The 24,377-nt window shown below is 44.5% G+C and overlaps 1 protein-coding gene and 1 pseudogene across 2 annotated transcripts in view; both read right to left on the bottom strand.

Annotated features, from left to right (window-relative positions):
* LOC149282475 (uncharacterized) overlaps positions 1-24,377 on the bottom strand; it is a 186,896-nt gene that overhangs the window by 78,827 nt on the left and 83,692 nt on the right. The gene's annotated exons all lie outside the window — the stretch shown is intronic.
* Positions 745-23,399, bottom strand: LOC149282480 (uncharacterized; annotated as a pseudogene). Its single transcript, XR_016277960.1, has 4 exons — positions 23,377-23,399; positions 6,287-6,455; positions 5,328-5,448; positions 745-1,562 (listed from the first exon to the last, which is right to left on the bottom strand). The product of XR_016277960.1 is annotated as an uncharacterized LOC149282480 (transcript).

Below are 24,377 nucleotides of genomic sequence, written 5' to 3'. Positions count from 1 at the left end.
AGAAAGGAAGGCTCTGCATTGGAAATAAAGTCTATGTATACTGTATGTATGTAGATATAATACACACACACACACATATATACATATATATAAATGTATGTGTGTTTGCCTCTGCTGTTCTTATAGCTGGGAATGGAGATGATGGCTGAGGAGAGAAGAAAGGGTAAATTTTGTGCAAATGCAGAACTTCTGTACACCAATGAGTCCAGTCTGTTGAAACAACAAAGAATTTTATTGAGAACACATAGTCAGAAATTCAGCGTTTACGTCAGAACTGCCCACTCCAATCCAAACAATGCATTAAAACCCCCAAACCTAAAACTCCACCCTCTTAAAACCTAGCCCCCACCTTCAATTCCCACAGTCTATGCCCCACAGGTAACAAGCCCCCCTTTGCCATTCCCAGAAACTAGCCACTTTTCTGTTAATATCAGCCTCCACTTTCTTCAGCCAACAACCCACAAATTCCAAACGCTGTCATTCCCAAAACTATTCTAACCAACTGCAACAAATCCCAGCCCCCCATTTAGCTAACTTATACCACGAACCACAATCCCCAGCCAAAGTTACAACCCGAAACAATTATCTATCCTATTAGCAATTAAAACCTAAATCTAACAAAATACAATTTTAAAACATAAACGGACATATGGACAGAAAAACAAAATCACAAGGGCCTTTTCTTAGCACAGCAGGATTGCAAATATATTTTTTGTATTCCTTATTGACAAAAATAATGTTAGTTCACTGCTGGCATTTTTATGGCTTCTCTCCAGTGTGGATTCTTTGATGTCTCACTTGGTGTGACTTTGAAGTAAAACATTTCTCACAATGCTGGCATTTGTATGGCTTCTCTCCAGTGTGGATTCTTTGATGTCTCACTAGGTCTGACTTCTGAGAAAAACATTTCCCACAATGCTGGCATTTGTATGGCTTCTCTCCTGTGTGGACTCTCTGATGTGTCATAAGGTGTGACTTCTGAGAAAAACATTTCCCACAATGCTGGCATTTGTATGGCTTCTCTCCAGTGTGGACTCTCTGATGTGTCACTAGGTCTGACTTCTGAGAAAGACATTTCCCACAATGCTGGCATTTGTATGGCTTCTCTCCAGTGTGGACTCTTTGATGTATCACTAGGTGTGACTTCATAGAAAAACATTTCCCACAATGCTGGCATTTGTATGGCTTCTCTCCTGTGTGGACTCTCTGATGTGTCACTAGGACTGACTTCATAGAAAAACATTTCCCACAATGCTGGCATTTGTATGGCTTCTCTCCAGTGTGGACTCTTTGATGTACAACTAGGTGTGACTTCTGAGAAAAACATTTCCCACAATGCTGGCATTTGTATGGCTTCTCTCCTGTATGGACTCTCTGATGTGTCACTAGGTCTGACTTCTGAGAAAGACATTTCCCACAATGCTGGCATTTGTATGGCTTCTCTCCTGTATGGACCCTTCGATGCATGACAAGGATTGACTTGTAAGCAAAATGTCTCCCACAATGCTGGCATTTTTGTGACTTCTTTCCTGTGTGGATTCTCTCATGACTCAAATATTTTTCTGTAAAGAAGCACAGTGACAGATAAGACTAAAAATCAGCGTTAAGAGAGGAGGGTGTTACCCATGATTTAGCCCTCATTAACCCCTCCTTATTAGAGATTAAATTAAGAGAGTTTCTGTTAGTAACCCAAGGATGACTGTACTACTTATGCCCCTAAATCCATGGAACAATTGTATCCTTATTTATAGGAGTTAACAAAGAAGAGATTGGAGGGGGACTTAAGGGAATCACTGGAAGCAGATAGTCAGAAAAAGGAATGTTGCAAAAATATTCTATTAAACATATGGAGAAATAGTTTGATTGGCAAGTGGCATCATATCCTGTGAGACTGCCATAAAGTCCTGAGTCAGAGACCAAGGCATGATGGAAGCTAACTGCAGAGGTCCCTTCATGCTGTGTGGCACCAGGAGATGACTCACAAGCAATACAGTATACAGCTCACATGCGGATTGGTGTGGATTAGAGTTGTGTGTACAAGGGATGGTGAAGTTGATGGAAGTCGGAGAGGAGAGCTTGCAAATAAATGTATTATTAGTAGCAGGTAACTGTTAAAGTTGCCAGATATTGTGCATCTGCGATTATTTGTAGCAGATTTTTTTTTGGAACAGATGTAGAAACACCCATGTAATATCTTGAAATAATTATGACCCAGAGTCAGGCTATTACATTTTTATACAACTTCCATTTTGGAATTAATAGGATTGTATACGGTGTTTTCTGCACTATATCCATTTGACTGTTCTGTTTTATATGAATCATTTTAGAAGTTTGAAGTTAATGAGTGGGTTGCCACTATAAACACTATAAACACGCCATGTGCAGCTTGTATTCTGCTTGAAATGTTATATAACTCAGCTTGGGAGATACTCGATTAGGATACAACTTTCTAAGCAACCGTGCCAAAGCGACTATTTTAAGTCTATATTTCTCAAAGTTATTTGGGACAATTTTTACCTGCCAGGTTTAGGATTTCATTTTATGGATTGTTGTTTACCCTTATTGCTACAATACAAATTACTTCTTGTGATGCTTTGTGTATTTTTCAAGCTAGGCGATCCTGGCTTTGCTCCTGCCTTCCCCTCCTGGATCCCAGAGGCCTGATCCCCTTCCTTTTCTCCCTCCGCTCTCCAACCCTGCCTCTTGCCCATCTGCACTGCTTTACCATTTGACCTTCAGCATCTCTTCCCTGCCTTTCTGTTTTTCACATTGCCTCCATCTCTCTATCACAGACACACACCCACAGAGTGTGATGCACAAAAGGGACACTTTGAGGCTCATTTCTTGAGAAAGGCAAGACAATCATTATACAACTAATGCATTAGGAAAGGCAGAACAAGGAGTCTGGGACCTGGTTTCTGATATTAGTGAGGGTCAAGTGTGAGGGATGAGCCTTAAAACAACCTTAAGGCATCTCTAAGACAGAGATGGACTACTGTTCGGAAGTGGGATGGTCACATTGGACCCCAGGGGATCTCAGGGGAAACCCCAAATTGTGTTGCCTAAAAATATGGTATAATGTTTTGCCCCTCAATATCCCACAGCATCCCTTTGTGGAAGTGGAGGCCATTTTGCCACTGTTGGGCCCTCTCTGATCCATTGCAGGGCCAAGGGAGGCCTTTTTCCCCATGAAGCCTCTCCAGAGCCTCAAAAGGCTGGAAGAGGGGCCACAAAAGCCAGGAAACTTGCTCAGGAATGGGCTGAGGACCATTTAGGGGCAAAAAGCATTAATCTCCATGGCTCCTTCCCACGACCTTCCAGATTTGGCAGTTTAGGATTGGATATTGAGAATCCTTACAAAGTGGAGAATCGTGCCTCACTAAAACTAGAAATTCCAAGATTCCACAGGAAGTTGTTATGACAATTAAATTACGTGTGAAAGGGAACTAGGAATGGTAGTAGAGCACAAGTTGAACATGTGTCAACAGTGTGATGCAGCAGCTAAAAAGGCCAATGTAATCCTAGGCTGTATCAATAGGAGTATAGTGTCAAGATCAAGGGAAGTAATAGTTCCACTCTATTCTGTTTTGGTCAGGGCTCACTTGCAATGATCCTGTGTCCAGTTCTGGGCACCACAATTCAAACAGATGTTGAGAAACTGGAGCATGTCCAGAGGAAGGAAACCAAAATGGTGAATGGTCTGGAAACCATGCTCTCTGAGGAATGACTTAGGGAGCTGGGTACGTTTAGCTTGGAGAAGAGAAGGTTAAGAGTGGATATGACAGCCCTGTTCAAGTATTTGAAAAGATACTGAGTATGCAGCAAGCTTGCTTTCTGCTGCTCTAAAGCAAAGGACACAGAACAATGGACGCAAGTGTTAGGAAGGATCGAATCAGAGGAATTTAATTAGCTCAAATTTACAAGAGGCGTGTCCTAACAACGCACGCAGCAGATTGGGTCCCTATGTGTATACCAGAGGTCATGTAGTCCAACCCCAAGAAACAGAGACTGCAATGTCAATGAGTTGCAAATAAAATATAAATATTTATTAAAGCCACACAACCAAAAAGGGATCACACACGCACACGCACATTCAATGCTAAAGCAAGGGAGGGAAGAGTTGGGGGTAAAGGAGAAAGGATAGAGGCACCGTTGAAATATTTACCTTAGGAGTCTTCTCCAAGCGACAGATGTGAGGGATGTTGGTAAGTGAACACGGCAGAAGGGAACAGAAAGCAAGCACGATGGCTAGGAGCTAAGTTCCAGCGGGCTAAGCTAACAAGAGGCCCGAAAGAGACAGTGGGCTTTGGCTTGCCCAAGTGATTTCAGCAGGGCACAGTGCCCAAGAGAGCTCCGGAGCGATTGCTTGACAGAGTTGAGGTTTGGAACTGTAGCTCACAAAGCCCAAAGGAGGGCTGGAATCTGGGTTTTATTTATACTGCGAAACGTATCCTCAGGCTATAGCTACCTGCGGAACAAAGGTCTTCATGGCTATCTATTGACTAAGACTAAAGTTAAACAATGGATACACAAAAGAGTCTGCCACTTCTTTGGGAGAAGACTACTATGTAGATGGCTGGGTACTTAATACCATCAATAGGTGAGGCAAACTTCCTTTGTCCTCATTCATGTTGCCTGCGACAATGGCAACTCCCAGAACTGGTTTTAAAGGTTTAAATCTACCTTTCTGCTTTAGCCATGGCCTACTAGGCTTGTCTGGCTACGTGGTCAGCTCGCTTTTGGGATAATGGCGGCTGTGATGGGGTCAGTCAGGGGTCATGATTTTTGATCGCTTGGTACCCAAAATTTATATAAATCCAAACTCGATCACACAAGCCACAGGAAAAAAGGTTCCACCAAAATATTAGGAGGAACTTCCTGACAATAAGAGCTATTCAACAGTGGAATATACTCCATCAGAGCATGGTGGCATCGCATTATGGTTGTTGTTGTTATTATTATTATTATTATTAATTTAAAATTAATGGACATGGAACAATGGATGCAAGCCACAGGGACAAGAGATTCCACTTAAACCTTAGGAGGAACTTCCTGATAGTAAGAGCTCTTCAAAAGTGGAATATACTCCCTCAGAGTTTGGTGGAGTCTCTTTCTTTGGAGGTCTTTAAACAGAGGCTGGATAGCCATCTCTCGGGGGTGCTTTGAATGTCTATTCCTGCTTGGCAGAAGATTGAACCGGATGGTCCTTGTGGTCTATTTCAACTCTTTGATTTTATAATTCTAAAGTGGAATCATAGCACTCTGACAGTGAATTATGAAAGGGCCCTCAGTCTTCACAGGAAGTGAAATGGATTCAGGTTCCTTACCCACAGAGGCTACATTTCCATAATTCTCCATCATCACATAACTGTACATCAGTCTCTGTTTCTTCGTTAACAGTTTCCATTCCTCCTCAGTGAAATATACAGCCACATCCGCAAAGGTCACCTGCAATAGAAAATAGCCCTGATCCAGAGAGTGACTAAACAAAAGGGGAGGAAAGCACATTGTGCATCGCAAATATTATTTCAACACTTCAGAATTCAGTCCAGGAAATAAACTTTAAATTCTGCAAGAAAGCAAAAAGCTACAGCCTTTGAGATCCAGTTTCTCTTGAATCCTTTCAATATAATATACAATATGATAAACAATATAATTTTGGCCATTTCTGGAATATTATTGATTGATTAACATACTGGCTATTCCAACATGTATATTAGTTTTCATATAGCCATATTTCACCTAATTTCAGAGGCAAATTTCATTTTTAATAAACAGTTCTGGGGAGTACTCTGGGCTTGAGGGCCACTGGGCCCACCCTCAATTTAAGTCCAGAGATATTCTTCCATATCATCCAGCATTTCACAGATGGGGAAAGCAACACACATGTGGACAAGCAACACCAGAAGGGGGTCAAGATGGCCAAAGTTGTTAATGATAAAGATCACACAAGCGAGAAAGGGTACAGCATTTTGCTTTTGGCTCAGACTCCTGGCAAGGGCAAGACCCTGCCCCCTTCTCTCCTCCCCTCTCCCCTCTTTTGCATTGATGGGCTGTAGACTCTTTTGAACCTGGAATGCACTTTGCAGCAACTGAACTGACCTGAGAAGAAAGGAGGAAATGGGAGGAGGAGAGTGAAATAGGACATTTCCTAAGCCCCTGAAAAAATGAGGAGACAGAGGATTAACCAGGACTCTCTCTGCCAAACCGGGACAGTATCTTCTCCGCTTGCTTTCATGATCCAGCACAGACACAGATGAAAATAACAGTCAGGATGGCAACTTACCAAAGAGCTGTTAACCCTCGGCAGCCTCTTTCTGTTGGAGACCAGCTCCGTCTGCTTGGCCTTTGTGTTGGCCATCAGGTGGGCAGGGGGATCCTGGTGGCCCTGCACTTTGGTCACTTCCAGCAAACAATGTCCCAGCGCTGTGTACAAGGGGATCGTGATGAAGTTCCTGAGAAAAGAGACCAGGGTAAGGCTTGCAAGAAAGCCTGCAGCAGTCAAAGACACAGAGAAGAGCATCCTGCTGATGACATATGCAGGTAACATATGCCTCCTTTGGGCCGATGTAGAGGTGAGCATCCCCTTCCTCCCTCTGCACCAAACAAAACCCCCTGGACCTAGCACAGACTCACTGCAGCTCCCCTACACAACAGTTATACCATGCCTTGTGAGAGTAGCTGGGGATCAGGGGATGGGGAATTGGAAAGGGTCCTGACTATGTCCTCATAGCTGGATGTGAAATGAGTGCATTATCTGCTGAAACCTGCAGAGGTCCACAATGCCCTCAGAGGAAGATTGCTTCAGTTTGCTTCTGACTACAGAAACACAGCTGGATGCTTCTCTAATACCTCACACCAACACTCTCACCAGGCATGGAATGGCCATGCGGGATGCCTTCCACAACTGTATGGTAGGACCTGGGTCACTGAATGGCCAGTTGTAGTCTGATTCCATTCGGAGCAACACTGGAGCATAGACGGTTTTGCTGGGTCAGGCTGTCTGGCCTGGTGGTTCCTCATTCTCCCAGTGGCCAAACCAGCAGATCTCTCTATGCTCCAGTGTTGCTCTGGGTGGAATGGGTCTACAAATGGCCCTTCCCCAGGGAGGCCCCTCGTCAGGAAGGGCAGGAAAGGAGCTCTCTCTTCTCAGGTTATTCCCCTTCCATGGGATCCAGCCCTTCTCCCAGGATTGAGCTGATGGAAAGGGAGCACCCAATTCCCATGGCAGCCTTCTGCACGCAGAGAAGTCACAATTCTGATAGTGTCTTTGCCCATGTGGAGAGTGCCCATTTTCCACGCTGTTGCCTGTCCATCTTGTCTTGGGAATATCCTGTTCCAGCCACATGCAGACCTAAATCCTAGCCTCTATCTTGTGCCTAGTCCTGATCAGAGTAGAATCACTGAATCATTTGGATTTATCTATATGTTAACTCACCAGTCACTTATGGTTTCAGTGGGTCTGCTCTCTAGGGTAACCAACAGGATTCTGGACTCCTCAGATTTTTAAATGCAGGAATGCAAATTTTTCATGCTATGTCATCATGACTGATGAGAATTTGACTTCTCTTTCACACAGAGGAGGAGGGGAGGGCCTGTTTTATGTCCCAGGTGGAGAAGCTCTAGCTCTAGGGCGGGATGAGACATGAATTACTTTACAGATGTAATCCATGCCCTCCCATCATCATGGCCTCCTTCCCATTTAGACACTGGCCAAAATAATTATTTCATTTTTGCAGATGAGACTATTTCTCTAAGCTTAACTGCTGTGTTTGTCTATGTCAGTCATAGCAGGAGCATGAGGTATCTACCTCCTCCCTCTTCTTGCTAAAGCCACATAGAAATTGAGGCATGTACATTTGTGTGCATTGTTTCTGAATGGATCTATTGTTAAAATCACAATTTGTTCATTTTTCCTTGAATATTTTTAAAAAAAGATGCACACTGCTGAATATGTTGCACTTGATATAACAAATATCTATAAATGTATAGCTTTATGACTTGAATATTGCACCCTGGATTATGCTCATTTGGGGTAAATGAAGACGTATATAAATTTATCTTATAAACCCAGTGAAACTAATATTTCACAAAGTTCTAGTAAACAACACATACACACACAGTTCCCATAAAAAGGACTCACTTGCGCACTGTGTATCTGAGGTCTGGAAATCTCCCTTCCATCTTCTGGGAAGACAATGCTGTTAGAGAGCGAATTTGGGGCTTTATGCCTGCAAAGCATGGGCTCAATCTCTCAGCTGCAACCCTTCCACACAATCCTGGACTGAAACATTTAAACAAAGGTCCTCTTTCAGCTCCAGGAATAAAGGCCTACCTTCAGCACAAAGACCCTGATTCCTGCAGCCCCAGAAAGGGCTCTTCTGCAGTCCTTTATGGCCGGAGCTTCCCTGGGTCAGAGTCCGTCTCCTCAGCCGTAGAGAAGGGTTGCTCTGAGTGCGAAGGAGGAGGAGGTCCACAGGGCTGAGGGAGGGAAGGCAATGGGAAAAGGTCAGTGCCAATGGCCATGGAGGGCAGAAGGTGACAATGCCTAGGAAACTCCTCTGAGTCCCAGCCATTCTAGGAATGAGTGGCAGGAGTGAGTCCAGGGGGCTGAGGGGGTCCCCTTTCCCAAAGGGGGAGGCAAGGACCGGTGGGACCCTCCCCAGCTAGGGCCCAAAGGGAGGGTCTCTGTCCCAACTCTCTCTTCCAGTCCCCAAAGCCCAGGTTCCCCACTGGCCCTGGGTCCCCAGAACATTATTCCCCAAAGTCACAAGCAGCACAAAATGGCCACCAGAACACAAAATGGCTGCCTCTGCCTCAGCGCTTGGCAGTTGGCAGTTTGAGGCCTTCTGGGAACCCAAAATGGAGGATGAAAGGGCCTCAAAGTCGGAAGGGCCCCAAACAGGATTTCTGATCCTAAAGAAAGGTTTTCCTGATCGCACCCGATGGCTGTGAGAACACAAAAAGTCCCCAAACAGTCCCTTATCCTTGTTTGTTTGTTTATATGTTTGCTTGTTTGTTTCATTCTTGATAATATGAGATGGTCTGGTCTTCCTTCTTGCCTGAAAATCTATTAATAAGGAAACTGGGGAGACATTTAAAAACTCCCAAAGGAGCTCCTTTTGGCCTTTTTTGGGGAACAAGCCTCCTCTTAGAAGCCAAAGACCGATGTTTGTGAAGAAGAAGAATAAGGCTTGTATTAAAACTATCCTCCCCATTTCTGATCCCTTTTAAAACCCATGTTCCCCAGAAGGAGAAGAGCTCTGAAATAAGAAAACCCTCTCAGAAAACAGACACACTTCCTTCCTTTTGGCCCAAGGAGCCTGGCCTCCTTCTCTCTCTGGAGCCTCAGGAGAGAAAGAGAGGCCTCTGTTCAACTGAGGCTCAGAGAAGGTTCTGGAACATTATTCCCACAGTCACAAGCAGCACAAAATGGCCGCCAGAACACAAAATGGCTGCCTCTGCCTCAGTGCTTGGCATTTGGCAGTTTGAGGCCTCCAGGGACCCCAAAATGGAGGGTGAAAGGGCCCCAAAGTCGGAAGGGATCCCAAACATGATTTCCAAACGTTAACAATACCTAAAATGCCAAACAAAAAGAACAGTCCCAGAGTTCCATGACACTGAGCCATGGCCATTACAGTGCTTCAGAGCAAGAAGGCCTAGCGACAGTGGCATTAATGATGATTAAGGTCTGGCGGCAGCTCCATCCCCCCCCCAGGCCTGATATCATCATCATCATCATCATCATCATCATCATCATCATCATCATCATCATCATCTTTGCTACAGCATGAGAGCAACCATTAAAAGCATTGAAATCCCTTTTGGGGAGCCCCACTCTCCCACCTTCAGAGAGACTGGGCCTTGCCTAGAAGGGCTGCTGGGCCTCCTTCCTCCCCTCCTTAATGGCAGTGGCCAAAGGAAAGCAGCAGCAGCAGTAGACCCAAGCCAGGCCCAGCCAGACCTCAGGGCAGCAGTGAAGCCTAGTGGTTCCAGGCCTTGTCTCTCTGCTGTCGCTTCACTCCACTCCCCCCTCTCTCTCCTTCCTTCCTCCCTTAATGTCTGTCTGTCTGTCTCTTTCTCCCTCTAAAACGCTGCTGCTCTCTCCTCATTCTCTCTTCCCCACCGAGAGCTAAATATAGAAGCTGAAGCTCCGCCTCTTCTTGAAGCTGGCCAATGGGGGCAGAGCAGCTGGAAGACCCCACCCCCTGCCCCAGACTCACATTTTGCCTTCTGGCAGCCATTTTGTTTTCTGGCAGCCATTTTGTGTGCTGCTTGTGACTGTGGGGAATAATGTTCCAGAACCTTCTCTAAGGCCTCAGTTGAACTGACCATTGGCTTCTCTTTCTCTCCTGAGGCTCCAGAGAGAGAAGGAGGCCAGGCTCCTTGGGCCAAAAGGGAGGAAGTGTGTCTTTTGTGTCTCTTTTCTGAGAGTGTTTTCTTACACAGTTCTGCTCCCTCTGGGGAACATGGGTTTTAAAAGGGATCAGAAATGGGGAAGATAGTTTTCATACACCTCACAAACAACTCTATGATATTGTGTAATAGAGCACCACATTCAAGACATATTAGTTCAAAACCACAATCATATCCCGTCCAAGCAAGAGGTAAACTACAAAGTGCCCTTCCATTACTCTTCCGAATAGATGGGAATTGAATCCAAGGCAAGTCACATGATGCGGATTCAGGCAAAGCGGAGCGAGTGCAAATTGTATCACCACACGGTGCATACCATTCAGATTCAACGATTTTAACTGGGACCCTTGCGCATGCTCAGTGGGGGTCTCAACGCATCCTGAACCTTTGCACTTCCGTGGTGAAGAAAGGAGCCTGGTTCCACTTTCACCTGAATGCTAGCCTCACCTGAATGACAGCTGCACCTTTCTTCCTCCCTTCCATTTCCCCATCCCTGGCAGCCAAATTCAGAGCCCCCATCCATTTCAGCCACATCTACATCTATCCTCCTGTCATTCTCCTCATCTATTTCATCTACATCTCTCCTTCCCTTCGTAACAGTTGCCTTCTCTTAAATTGCATCCACACTGAGGAGATAATCTGGTTTAACTCCACTTTAACTGTCCTGGTTCAGTGCTATGGAATTCTGGGAACTGTAGTGTCCTGAGACATTGAGCCTTCTCTGCCAGAGAGCTCTGGTGCCTCAGCAAACTAATTTAATTAATGAATACAAATTAATCAGATGCAACTGATTGGGGTAACTTCATTAGACTTTATTCCCAAACTAGATTAGTTTCATGGAATGATAAAATACGGCCATACCTCCTCATTTACAAATTTTACGGTTAAATCAAGCCATCTATACAGATTTTGAGATTATATTATAAAATATTACATCTGTTTAACAAACTTTTTACAGTTAACTGCTATTAAGAGATAAAGCTATGAGAATCTAGGATATGGGGTGCACTATAAACCTTTTAATAAATGAACAGGAATTGCAATCCTATTTATACATATCATCAGACATAACTCCAGATAATGTTAGCCTTTTGGATGCCAGAAGGTTCCTCTCATTCTTCAGAGCAAGAAGCAACACTTCAGCTGCCTTCTAGAAGATAAAGCAAAAAGGCTCCCAAAAGAACTAAAGCCTTGGGCAAGTCACACTCTCTCAGCCTCAGAGGATGGCCATGGGAAACCCACTCTGAAGGAACCTGCCAAGAAAACCCCTTCAGAGACTCCCATAAGGTCACGATAAGACCTGGAAACAACTGGAAGGCAGACCCCAAGAACAACATTGGGAAATAGGTGTAAGCCTTGCCTTGGGAAAGTGTAATGACTGGGCTCCAGTCAATGGAGGTCTTCTTCAGGCAGTAAAGGGAGGTTTATGCAAATGCAGAATGACATCACTGCTATGGAAGGCTCTCTTGACCAATCAGAGAGCAAGATAAAGGTTCTTCTGGAAGCTTCCGTGAGAAGGAGATATAAGGCCTGAGAGACCAAGAGACAGTTGGGGGAATTGTGTCGGTTGGAGATCCAGAGAGAGAGAGTTAAAGAGCGGATCTTGGAAGTTAGTCTCAGAATTGGACACTTAGGTTTATTTATTTTTTAATAGCTTGTATGAATTGAATATTATATACTTACAAATATTGTTCCTGCAAGATTCTTAATATCTTGTAGGACTTATATTTCAGTTATATTTTGTTATTTATAGTAAATATCTCCTTGGAGTATCTACTACTCATTGCTCCTTTTACACGTGTCTTGGATCAGTTGATGCTTGGAAAGATCAGTAAAGAAGTAGAAATAAGATTCCTTAACCGTTCCCAGTGTAGGTTAAGGGAAACCCTTTTATAATTCACTGGATGATGGCAGCGGGATTTGAGGAAGTTAAGGGTCTCCTGGGCTAAGATCCATAATGTCTAAATGTCTAATTAACAATTTGTAATCCACTCTGATAGCCTTTTGGCTGAAGAGAGGTTATAAAACTATTATTATTATTATTATTATTATTATTATTATTATTATTATTCCAGGGTCGCAGTTTGGCTGCTTGGACCACCGGAGATCATCACAGTGAGTCAGTTGGAAAAGCCCATCTCACTCAAGAAAATAAAGGTACTTGAGGAGTTTGCACTGTGCGTCTTTCTGTAATAATAGCTATAAAACTGATAATAGCATTTGGGACATTTAGTGTTTTAATAACAAATACGGTAGATTTAAATGCTGCTTTAAAACCTCTTTCCATCTGCCAGCTTTGTGCTGGTTTTGGGGGGAAATGCGAAAGTGTTGGGAGGGAGGGACTTATTGTAGCACCAGAGCCCTCTGACAGAGAAGGATCAATGTCTCACAAAACTACATTTCCCAAAATTCCTTAGCACTGACCCAGGGCAGTTAAAGCAATCTCAGATTGGATTATTGCTGCAGTGTGTTTTGGACTTAGGTGACCCTTGGCAAGTCACACTCTCTCAGCCTCAATGGCATTGGAGACCCCTCTCTGAAGAAACATACCAAGGAAACCCCATGATAAGCTTGCCTTAGGGTCACCATAAGTTAGAAATGACTTGAAGACACACATGAAGAACAGAAATAAGTCTGCAATTATTTCACAAGTTGTACATGGGAATGGGAGGCAGTGTGGTGCAGTGGTTTGAGTGTTGGGTTTCAACTCTGGAGGCCAGAGTCTAGTGCCCCACTCCTCCATGAAACCATCTGGGTCCCTTGGGCAAGAAGCCACATTCTCTCAGCCTCAGGGAAGGCAATGGGCAAATCTCCTTTGAACAACTCTTGCCAAGAAAACCCCAGGAGAGGCTCCCCAGAAGTCGGCAATGAATTCGGGCCACTCCACAAAAAACAACAAAGCCTGAAAAAAGAGACAGTGTGGATTAGTGGCTGGAGCATTGGACTGTGACCCTGGAGCCCAGGGTTCGAATGCCCTTTTGGCCATGGAAACTCACTGAGTGACCTTAGGCAGGTCACACTCTCTCAGCCTCAGAGGGAGGCACTTGCAAAACCACTTCTGAACAAATCTTGCCAAGAAAACCCTGCAACAGGCTTTCCTTAGGGTTGCCATACGTTAGAAACAACTTGGAGGCACACAACGACAACAAGAGCAGTAACACCACTAACACAAGGCAGCTAGGTAGAAAGAAAGAAAGAAAGAAAGAAAGAAAGAAAGAAAGACATGGGAGTTGTAGTCCTCAGTTCAGAGGGATTGGAGGGGCCTTACTGCAGGGCAGGGCCCCCTTTTCTTTCTGGCCATGTGGATGCTGGGAGATCCTGTCCAGGAAATACACTTTAAGTCCCATTGGAAAGAGACAAGGCTACTACTGCCTTTCAGACCCACTTTGCCCCAAATCCTTTATGAGGCCAGAAACCCCTTTGTTAGGAAGCGAACACTGAATATCTCAGGAAGGCCCTACATCTCCCAAGGCCCCCTCCCTCCAGGACCTCCTTCCACTCTTCCCCTCAGTCTCTCTCTCTCCCCTGAAGGCCTCAAATGTTAACTGCCAAGTGCTTAGGCGGAAGCAGCCATTTTGTGTTTCAGCTGCCATTTTGTGTTATGGCAGCCATTTTGTGTTCTAGTGGCAATTTTGTGTTCTGGCAGCCATTTTGTGTTCTGGTGGCCATTTTGTGTTGTGGCAGCCATTTTGTGTTCTGGTGGACATTTTGTGCTGCTTGTGACTGTGGGGAATAATGTTCCGGAACCTTCTCTGAGGTCTCAATTGAACAGAGGCCTCTTTTCCTCTCCTGAGGCTCCAGAGTCAGAAGGGGGCCAGGCTCTTTGGGCCAAAAGGAAGGAAGTGTGTCTCTTTGTGTGCCATTTGTGTCTCTTTTCTGAGAGAGTTTTCTTATTACACAGCTCTGCTCCTTCTGGGGAACATGGGTTTTAAAAGGGATCAGAAATGGGGAGGACAGTTTTAATACAAGCCTTATTATTATTCTTCACAAACATTGGGCCTCTATTCTCCAGTGTTGCTACAAGTGGGATCAGGCTAAAACTGGCCATTCACTGACACAGGTCCTACCATAGAATTGTGGAAGCAATCCCACATGGCCATTCCATGCCTAGTGAGAGTGTTGGGTGTGAGGTATTGAAGAAGCATGCAGCTGTGTTTATGTAGTGAGAAGCAAAATGAAGGCATCTTCCTCTGAGGGTCACTAGGGAGGTCAAGAGGTTTCAACAAATGATGCAACCATTTCACATCTAGCTACGGGGACATAACCAGGGCCCTCTCCAATTCCCCATCCCCTAATCCCCCACCACTCCAAGAAGGAATGGAGTATCTCTTGTGTAGGGGAGCTGCAGTGAATCTATGCTAGGTCCAGGGGGCTTTATTTGATGCAGAGGGAGGAAGGGGATGCCCCCCTCTGCATTGGCCCAAAGGAGGCATATGTCACCTGCGTATCTCACCAGCAGGATGATGTTCTTTGTGTCTTTGGGTGCTGCAGTGTTTCTTGCCAAGCCAATCCTAACACTGGTCCCTTCTCTCAGGAACTTCATCTCGGCCTCCTTGTACACGGCTTTGGGCCTCTCTTTCTGGAATTGACCAAGTGCAGGGCCACAAGGACCCCCTGCCCACCTGATGGCTGACACAGAGGCCAAGCGGAAGGAGTTGTGCTCGAAGAGAAAGAGGCTGCCGAAGTACAACAGCTCTTTGGTGAGTCACTATCCTAATAGCTTCATCTGTGTCACTGCTGGGCCAATTTATGAAAGGAAGCAAATAAAATACTGTCGGAGTTTGGCAGAGAAAGTCCTGGTTAATCCTCTGACACCTCATTATTTCAGGGGCTTTAAAAAATGTCCTGGTTGCTCTCTCCTCCTCCCACTTCCCCCTTCTCAGCTCACTTCAGTTCCTGAGTGCAATGGAGTCTGCTCAAAAGTGGGGAGAGGAGAGGAAAGAAGGAGACAGGATATGGCCCTTCCCAGGAGGCTGAAGCAAAAGCAAACTGCTGTGCCCTTCCTAGCTTGTGTGTTCTTCCTCAGAAACAACTTTGGCCATCTTTACTGCCTTCTGGGTTGCTTGTCCACATGTGTCTTGCTTTTCCTATCTATGAAATGTTTGGGGCTATGGAAGAACATCTCTGGATCTAAATATGGGGTGAGCCCAGTGGCCCTCAAGCCCAGAGTGCTCCCCAGAAGCATTATTAAAAATGACGTTTGTCTCAGAAATGTGGCAAGAAATGTCTAAATGCACCATAATTCTTTGGTGGCTAAATGTACTGTATGTGTTTGGATAGTCAGTATCCTAATCCATCATCAATATCCCAGGCATGGCCTAAATTATATTATGTATTATATTGAAAAGATTCTAGACAAACTGGATCTCAAAGGCAGTAGCTTTTTTCTTGCTAACAGAATTTAAAGTTTATTTCCTGGACTGAATTCTAAAGTGATCAAATAATATTTGGATGCACCATGTGCTTTCCTCCCCTTTTGCTTAGTCATTCTCTGGATGAGGGCTATTTTCTGTTGCAGGTAGCTTTTGCGGATGTGGCAGTATATTTCACTGAGGACGAATGGAAACTGTTGACGAAGAAGCAGAGACTTATGTACAAGGATGTGATGATGGAGAATTACGAGAATGTGGCCTCTGTGGGTAAGGAAGCTGAATTCATTGCCTTTCTTATGAAGACTGAGGTCCCTTTTATACTACATAATCATGGCACTATGATTCCACTTTAGAATCATAGAATCATAGAGCTGGAATAGACCACAAGGACCGTCTGGTTCAAGCCGTTGCCATGCAGGAAACACATTGAAAGAATACCCAGTAGATGGCAACCCAGCCTTTGTTTAAAGTCCTTCAAAGACCTTTAAAACCCTTCAAAGAAGGAATAATAGTAATAACCAGAATGAGACGCTAATATGCTCTGAAGGAGTATATTCCACTGTTGAATAGCTCTTACTGTCAGGAAGTTCTTCCTAATGTTTAGGCTGAACCTCTTTTCCTGTGCCTTGCTTCCATTGTTCTGTCCTTTTTGAATTGTGGTGTCTAGAACTGGACACAGTATTCCAGGTGGGCTCTGACCAAAGCAGAATAGAGTGGCACTATTACTTCCCTTGTTCTAGACACTATACTTTTACTGATGCAGCCAAAAACTGCATTGGCCTTTTTAGCTGCCGCATCACACTGTTGACTCATGTTCAACTTGTGGTCTACTTGGACTCCTAGATCCCTTTCACATGTAGTTTCATTCAGCCAGGAGTCACGCATCCTATATCTGTGCATTTATTTTTCCGGCCTGAGTACAGTACCTTACATTTCCCTATGTTGAAATTCATTTTTTTAGCTTTGGCCCAGCTTTGTCTATTCAGGCCATACTGAAGTTTGATCCATTCCTCAGAGGTATTAGCTACTCCTCCTAATTTGATGTCATCTGCAAATTTGATAAGTATACCCTCAATTCTGTCATCCAGGTCATTGATCAAATTTTTGAATAGCACTGGGCCCAGGACAGAACCCTGTGGGACCCCACTGGTCACTTCTCTCCAGGATGAAAAGGAGCCATCATTGGGTTCAGCCAGTCAACCAGTTACAAATCCATGTAACCGAGTGTTCAAAAAGGTTTAAATCACTTTAGAATGTTTCTGGCGGGGGGGGGGGGGGGGAGGTCTGAAACCAAATTGAATGCAATGGGTCCTTGGTGCAAATATCTCAGACAAAAATCATTAGCACATAGCATCTCGAGTCATTCTTGGCTCTGAATTTCGATTGTGTTCAAAATCCAGTGTACACTACAATCTGAGGGTGACACTTGGAGATGCAGCTCAGCAATAACATAGCAGAGTACGGAAGTAAATAGCCAGATATATAGATATTGGCAATGCACTGACCACTTTTCACACTTAAAAATAAGTCACAAACACAGTTGGTTTCATCTAAATCCTTAGAGGTTCTCTATCTTGAGTTGCAAAATAATACAAATATTTGCAAGCTCTCCTCTCTGAATTCCATCATCTTCAACATCCCTTGTACACACACCTCCAATCCAATCCACACCAATCCGCATGAGAGCTGCATACTGTATTGGTTGTGAGTCATCTCCTGGTGCCAAACAGCATGAAGGGACCTCTGCATTTAGCTTCCATCATGCCTTGGGCTGTGACTTAGGACTCGATGGCAGTCTCACAGGATATGATGACACCTGTCAATCAAAGTATTTTTGCACATGTTTAATGGAATATTTTTTCAACAGTCCTTTGTCTGAATATCTCCTTCTAGTGATTCCCCTAAGGTAGACCCCCTCCAATCTCTTCTTTGTTGACTCTTATAAGTAAATATACAATCGTTCCATGGATTTAGGGCCATAAACAGCAGGGTCATGCTTCAGTTACTCACAGAAACTTTCTTAATTTTACCTCTAATAAGGAGGGATGAATGAGGGCTAAACCATGGGGCAATACCCTCCTCTCTTAACTCTGATTTTCAGTCTCATCTGTGCTTGTCTTTCTTTACAGAAGAACACTTGAGTCATGAGAGAGTCCACAGAGGAAAGAAGTCACATAAATGCCAGCATTGTGGGAAACATTTTGCTTACAAGTCAATCCTTGTCATACATCAGAGAGTCCACACAGGAGAGAAGCCATACAGATGCCAGCATTGTGGGAAATGTTTTTGTTTGAAGTCACACCTAGTGACACATCAGAGAGTCCACACAGGAGTGAAGCCATACAAATGCCAGCATTGTGGGAAATGTTTTTCTTCAAAGTCAGTCCAAGTGATCCATCAGAGAGTCCACACAGGAGAGAAGCCACACAAATGCCAGCATTGTGGGAAATGTTTTGCTCAGAGGTCAGACCTAGTAAAACATCAGAGAGTCCACACAGGAGAGAAGCCACACAAAACCCAGTAGTGAACTAATGTTATTTTTGTCATTAAGGAATACAAAAAATATATGTTCAATCCAGTGGTGCTAAGAATAGTCCCTTGTTATTTTGCTTGTACGGTTTGTCTATCTATATGTCTATGTTTTAAGGTTGTATTTTGTTAAGTTTGGGTTTTTACTGGTAATAGTATATGTAGATAATTACTTTGGCTTGTAATTGTGGGTTGTGGTATAGTTTAGGTAGCTGGGGGGGGGCTGGGATTTGTTATATATGAGTTATGGGAATGATAGCTTTTGGAATTTGTGGCATGTTGGCTGAAGAAAGTTGGAGGTCGGTATTCAAAGAAAGGGCTGGTTTGTGGGAATTGCGAAGGGGCCTTGTTACCTGTGGGGCATAGACTGTGGGAACTGGAGGTGGGGGCTAGGTTTGGAGGAGGGTGATACAGTGGTACCTCGGGATACGAATTACCCAGGTTACGAAATTTTCAGGATACGAAAAAAACCCATAGGAAATTATTGTTCCGGGTTGCGAAAGTTTTTTCGGGTTACGAAAAAACTTTTGGTGCTTTTCTGCGCGATTTCACACCAAATCGCGGCTTTTCCCCATTAGCGCCTATGGGAATTCGGCTTGCGAAAGCCTTTCGGGTTACGAAATTGACAGCGGAACGAATTAATTTCGTAACCCGAGGCACCACTGTATTTTAGGTTTTGGGGTTTTAATATATTGTTTGGATTGGAGTGGACAGTTCTGGCTTAAACACTGAATTTCTATGTCTTCTCAATAAAGTTCTTTGCTATTTCAACACACTGGACTCTTTGATGCACAGAAGTTCTGAATTTGCCCAAAATTGAACCTTTTTTCTCTCCTCAGTCCTCAGCTCCATTCCCAGCCATAACAACAGCAGAGGCAAATACACACACAGAGACACATACACACACACACAGACACACACACACACACACACACACACACAGGATACACAGAGAGAGCTTTATTTCCAAATCAGAGCCTTCCTTTCCTGACTTCCCCTCCTGAGTCCAGCTCAGCACCTTGGGCTCCATTGCTGTCTCCTCAAAGGAAGAAAGGAGGGAAGGAAAGGGAGGCTGCTGAATCCCTGGCACATACCTTCCTTTCCTGCAAAGACCACCAGTAGAATAAGCAGCAGCATCTAGGCCCTGGCAATCCCTGCTCATGCTGAGGAGGGGCCTTTGGGGGCATCTATGTATGCAGTCTCAGCCCCTGAAGCCATGGCTTTCCTCACAGTCTGTTCTGAGGGAGGGAGAGAAGTGGGGAGAGCCCTCATTCATTCAGAGGAATGGCTGGAGGGTCTTCTCGGGGCCCTTGAGGGGTTATAAGAAGGAAGGAAGTCCCTCTTCTCCCCCAAAGAAAGGCAAGGGGCTTGTCAGACCTCCTCTCTCTTTCCTTCCCTACCCCTCCTCGAGGGATTCCTTGGGGCCCAGGTGTTTGGGGGTTATTATGATAAAAGGGGGCAGGGGGGACCCTTGGAGAGAGGCATGACCATGGAGGGGGGTCCAAAGATAAAAAGGGCTTTGAGGAGCCCCCTCCATCCTGGAAAGTGGGGCAGAGGAGAGTCCCTCCCTTCTGATGCCTCATTTGGAGAAGATTTTTGTGCCAAATAAAGAACACCACACAGCATAGGCTTCAATAGCATTGGAAACAACATTATTTGGGGGGGGGGGGGGGAGGAGTTTTCTCTGGGGTCTTGGGGGGAGGAGGGGGGAATCTGGGACCTAACTCAGGCACTTCCTCCCAGAACCCATTATTAGAGCCTTCCACAGCTCACTGTGATGCTTTAAATGACCATTTTGGGCACCCCCTCACATACTTACCTTTTAGCTCGCAACAACCCTACAGAGGAGGACCAACAGAGAGACCCACAGCCCCAGAAACACCTCCCTTGGTTCTGGGAGCATTCTGAAAGGGCCTTGGATACCCCTGAAGGGATGTTGTTGTTGTTGTTGTTGTTGTTGTTGTTGTTGTTATTATTATTATTTCTTTATATTCCACCTTTTCTCAAAGGAATAAAAGTGGATTACAGTAATAAAATAACATAGCATTTTCAGAAATACAATTAAATTTCCAAACCCCCAACCCTCCTCCCAATTATAAATGGGTCATTTTCTGAAGGCAAGAGGGGAGGGCAGGAACGATACATCAGTAACAATTTCCATAACAGTAATATGGCAAGGGTAAGGGTCAGGGGGAGGGAGAGGCATTTGTATGTACAGCGCTGTGTAAATTTACAGCGCTTTATAAATAAAGGTTAATAATAATAATAATAATAATAGATCTAATCTAGTCTGGAAAGGCCTTCCAAAGAGATCCATCTTAATAGCCTTCCTAAAGGCTTCCAAGGTGGAAATATGACGGAGCTCATTCGGAGGTCGTTCCAGAGCCTGGGAGCAGCTGATGAGAAGGACCTCTGGGTCACTGCTGAAAGTCTGGTCTTCTTGAGTTGTAGCAGGTTCTTCCCAGAGGACCTGAGTCTGCGGTGGATTGTATGGGAGGAGGTGCTCTCACAAGTAGTCAGGACCCAAGCCACGGAGAGCTTTACAGGTTAAAACCAATACTTTGTATCTTGTCAGGAAACTAATGGGCAGCCAGTGGAGGGATTTAAGAACCGTTGCAATGTGGGCAGTTCTAGAAGTGCCCATAACCAACTTGGCTGCCATATTCTGTACCAATTGAAGTCTCTGAACTTGGCACAAGGGTAGCCCCACGTAGAGTGTGTTACAGAAGTCTAGCCGAGAGGTGACCAGCGCATGTACTACTGTTTCAAAGTCTCCCTGCTCCAGGAAGCGGCGCAGTTGGCATATCATCCAAAGCTGATAACAAGTGCTCTGGACCTTTGCATCCACCTGAGCTGTCAGATGAAGTGATGAACCCAGGAGCACTCCCAAACTGCAGACAGAGCCTTTCCAGTGTGACCCCATCCAGAACTGGCTGATATACCTCCATTCCCAGATTAAGGTCCCTCTTACAGGTACCTCCGTTTTACCTGGATTCCATTTGACTATGTTGGGATAGCAGGGTGAATGGAAGGGGAGATAGATATTTGTCAGGCTCCTCACTGCAGCCCCTCTTGCAACACAAAAGGCAGTACTTTGAAAAAGGAACAGCTTGTATTGAAGAAGATACATGCAATAGAAGTGACTTTTTGTCAGGAATGAAAGTATAAACATATCACTTTTATAACCATATCAATTAACCCCACCCCATTAACCAATAAAGCTAATTAACTGGATAGCCTGTTCCCACGCAGTGTTTTCCCATTCAGGATTCATGATTAACAATATATATATATATATATATATATATATATATATAATATGAAACCCCATCAATCCCAATGTAATATGATACCATATGAAAATATAATAAGCACAAACCCATAACAACATAATACAATATAAAACTACCAATAACTCACTATGTTCCTCCTCCTTTTACAGAGACCAGTCTTTTAAAATCAAGCCTCTGTTATAAGGATGATTCCCACACATTCCAACCCTTGGAAAGAAGCACATTCTTTAGCCATGATCTCCCTACTTCTTTATAGTATCTTCTATTAAAGCACATAATAAAACATATTATTTTAACCCACCATAAATACCATCTATCTTAACTCTAATTTAAACCTAAACCTATAACCCTTATGGCATGAATCCCTAAATGAATAAATGAATAAATGCTGGAATAAAGGGATTAATGACATATTGTGACTTCAGGCTGGGGCTCCTTGCCTCCAGCAATGAGACGGGACCATTGTGAATTTAGGCTAATGCTGCTTACCTGTAGGTTTGAGATATGACCATTGCAACCTGAGGCTGATGCTTCTAGCCTGAAACATTGAGACTGGCCCATTGCGATCTCAGGCTGATTCTTGTTGCCTGAGAGACCGAGATTGGCCCATTGTGACTTCAGTCTGATGCTCCTTGGATAAAGGATTGAGACGGTACTATTGTGACTTCAGGATGGTGCTCCTTGGATAAAGGATTGAGATGGTAGTATTGTGATGTGAGGATGGTGCTCTTTACCTGAAGGATTGAGACTGGCCCTTTGCAACCTCAGGCTGATGCTCCTTGCCTGAAAGGTTGAGAAAGGAGAACTGTCACTTCAGACTGGTGCTATATACCTGAAGGATTGGGACTGGCCCATTGCGTGTCAGTGTATAAGTGTCCTGTCATAAACATTAAAAATATTAGGGTTTGATTATTAGAGTTAAAGTAGGAGTTATAGTTGTAGTTCATAGTAAGTAGTGTAGAGTGATGGGTTATAGAAAGCATGTAGTGGGAAATGTTAGAAAGACAGATGATTAAGGAGGGCGTTTGGAAAGACGGATGGGGTTGCAGCTGGAGACTGGTTATCAAGGAGGAGTGAAGCTGGCTTGGGACCACCGTTCTTCAAGGTGAGGCTGTCTGGGAGAAGGGAAGGGAAGTATAGACAACCTTGGTATCTATGCAACCTTTGCTTGTGTTGCTTTAGCTTGAGAACTGGGGGCTGGCTTAGGGAGGGGTTGAGCAAGTTCCTTTGGACTTCAGACTTTGCAAAAAGGTGTTAATGGATGTTTCTGCCTGGATTTATCAATAAAGCTTCTTTAGTTTCAAATGGGTTTTATTTTTTGAGCACAGGACTGACTCCAGATCTTACATTGCAACTTCAGGCTGATGCTCTTTGCCTGAGAGATAGAGACTGTCCATTGTGACCTCAGTCGGATGCTCCTTGCCTGAAGGATTGAGACAGGACTTTTGTGATCTCACCCTGAGGTTCCTTGCCTGAAAGACTTAGATGAGACTATTATGACTTCAGGCTGGTGCTCTTTACCCGAAGCATTGAGACTGTCCAAATTGTGATCTCAGGCTGATGCTCCTTGCATGAAGGATTGAGACAGGACTATTGTGACTTCGGAAAGATGCTTCTTTCCTGAAGCATTGAGACTGGCCCACTGTGACTTCAGTCTGATGCTGTTGCCTGAAAGATGGAGACGGGACTATTGTGACTTAAGGTTGGTGCCTCTTACCTGCAGGAATGAGATGGGACTATTGTCATTTGAGACTGGTGCTTCATACCTGGAAGATTGATACTGACCCATTATGACCTCAAGCTGACGCTCATTGCCTGAGAGATTGAGACTGGCGCAGTGTGAGTTAAGTCTGATGCTCCTTGCCTGAACAATAGAGACTATCATATTGTGACCTCAGGCTGATGCTCCTTTACTGATGGATTGAGACTAAACTATTGTTAGTTCAGGAAGATGTTCTTTCCTGAAGGATCGAGACTGTCCCATTGTGATCTCAGGCTAATGCTCCTTGCCTGAAGCATTGAGACTGTGCATTCAAGCTAATGCTCCTGGGTTGAAGGATTTAGACTATCCCATTGTGACTTCAGGCTGATGCTTCTTTCCCGAAAGACTGGGGATGGCTCATTGTGACCTCAGGCTGATTCTTGTTGCCTGAGAGGTTGTGACTTCAGGCTGCTCCTTCCTTACCTGAACACATGAGATTGGCCCATTGCAATCTCAGACTGATGCTCCTTTTCTGAAAGACTGAGACTAACTCATTGTGACTTTGGGCTGATGTTCCTTCCCTGAAGGATTAAGATGGGCTTATTGACTTCAGGCAGGTGTTCCTTACCTGAAGGATTGAGCCTGGCCCTTAGCGACCAAAGGGTTATGATCCTCGTCTGAAGCATTGAGGTTGTACCATTGTGATCTCAGCCTGAGGCACCTTTCCTGAAAGATTGTGATGGGACTATTATGAGTTCAGACTGATGCTCCTTGCCTGAAGGATTGAGATTGGTCCACTGTGATCCTTACCTGAAGCATTGAGATTGTCCCATTGTGATCTCAAAGCCATCCAGTCCAACCTCCTTCTGCCATGAAGGAAATCTCAATCAAAGCATATCTGACAGATGGCCGTCCAGACTCTGTTTAAAGGCCTCCAAAGAAGGAGACTCCATCATTCTCCATTGAGGGAGTGTGTTCCACTGTCATACAGCCCTTTGTGTCAGGAAGTTCCTCCTAATGCTGACCTGGAATCTCATTTCCTAGAGCTTGCATCCATAGCTCCGG

This window comes from Sceloporus occidentalis, unplaced genomic scaffold (genome assembly GCF_023333645.1).
Source record: "Sceloporus occidentalis isolate IW3139 unplaced genomic scaffold, rSceOcc1.0.p SCAF_114, whole genome shotgun sequence".
Lineage (NCBI taxonomy): Eukaryota > Metazoa > Chordata > Lepidosauria > Squamata > Phrynosomatidae > Sceloporus > Sceloporus occidentalis.
Note: the sequence above shows the minus strand (reverse complement) of the source record. Positions and strands in the feature narration are given on the sequence as shown.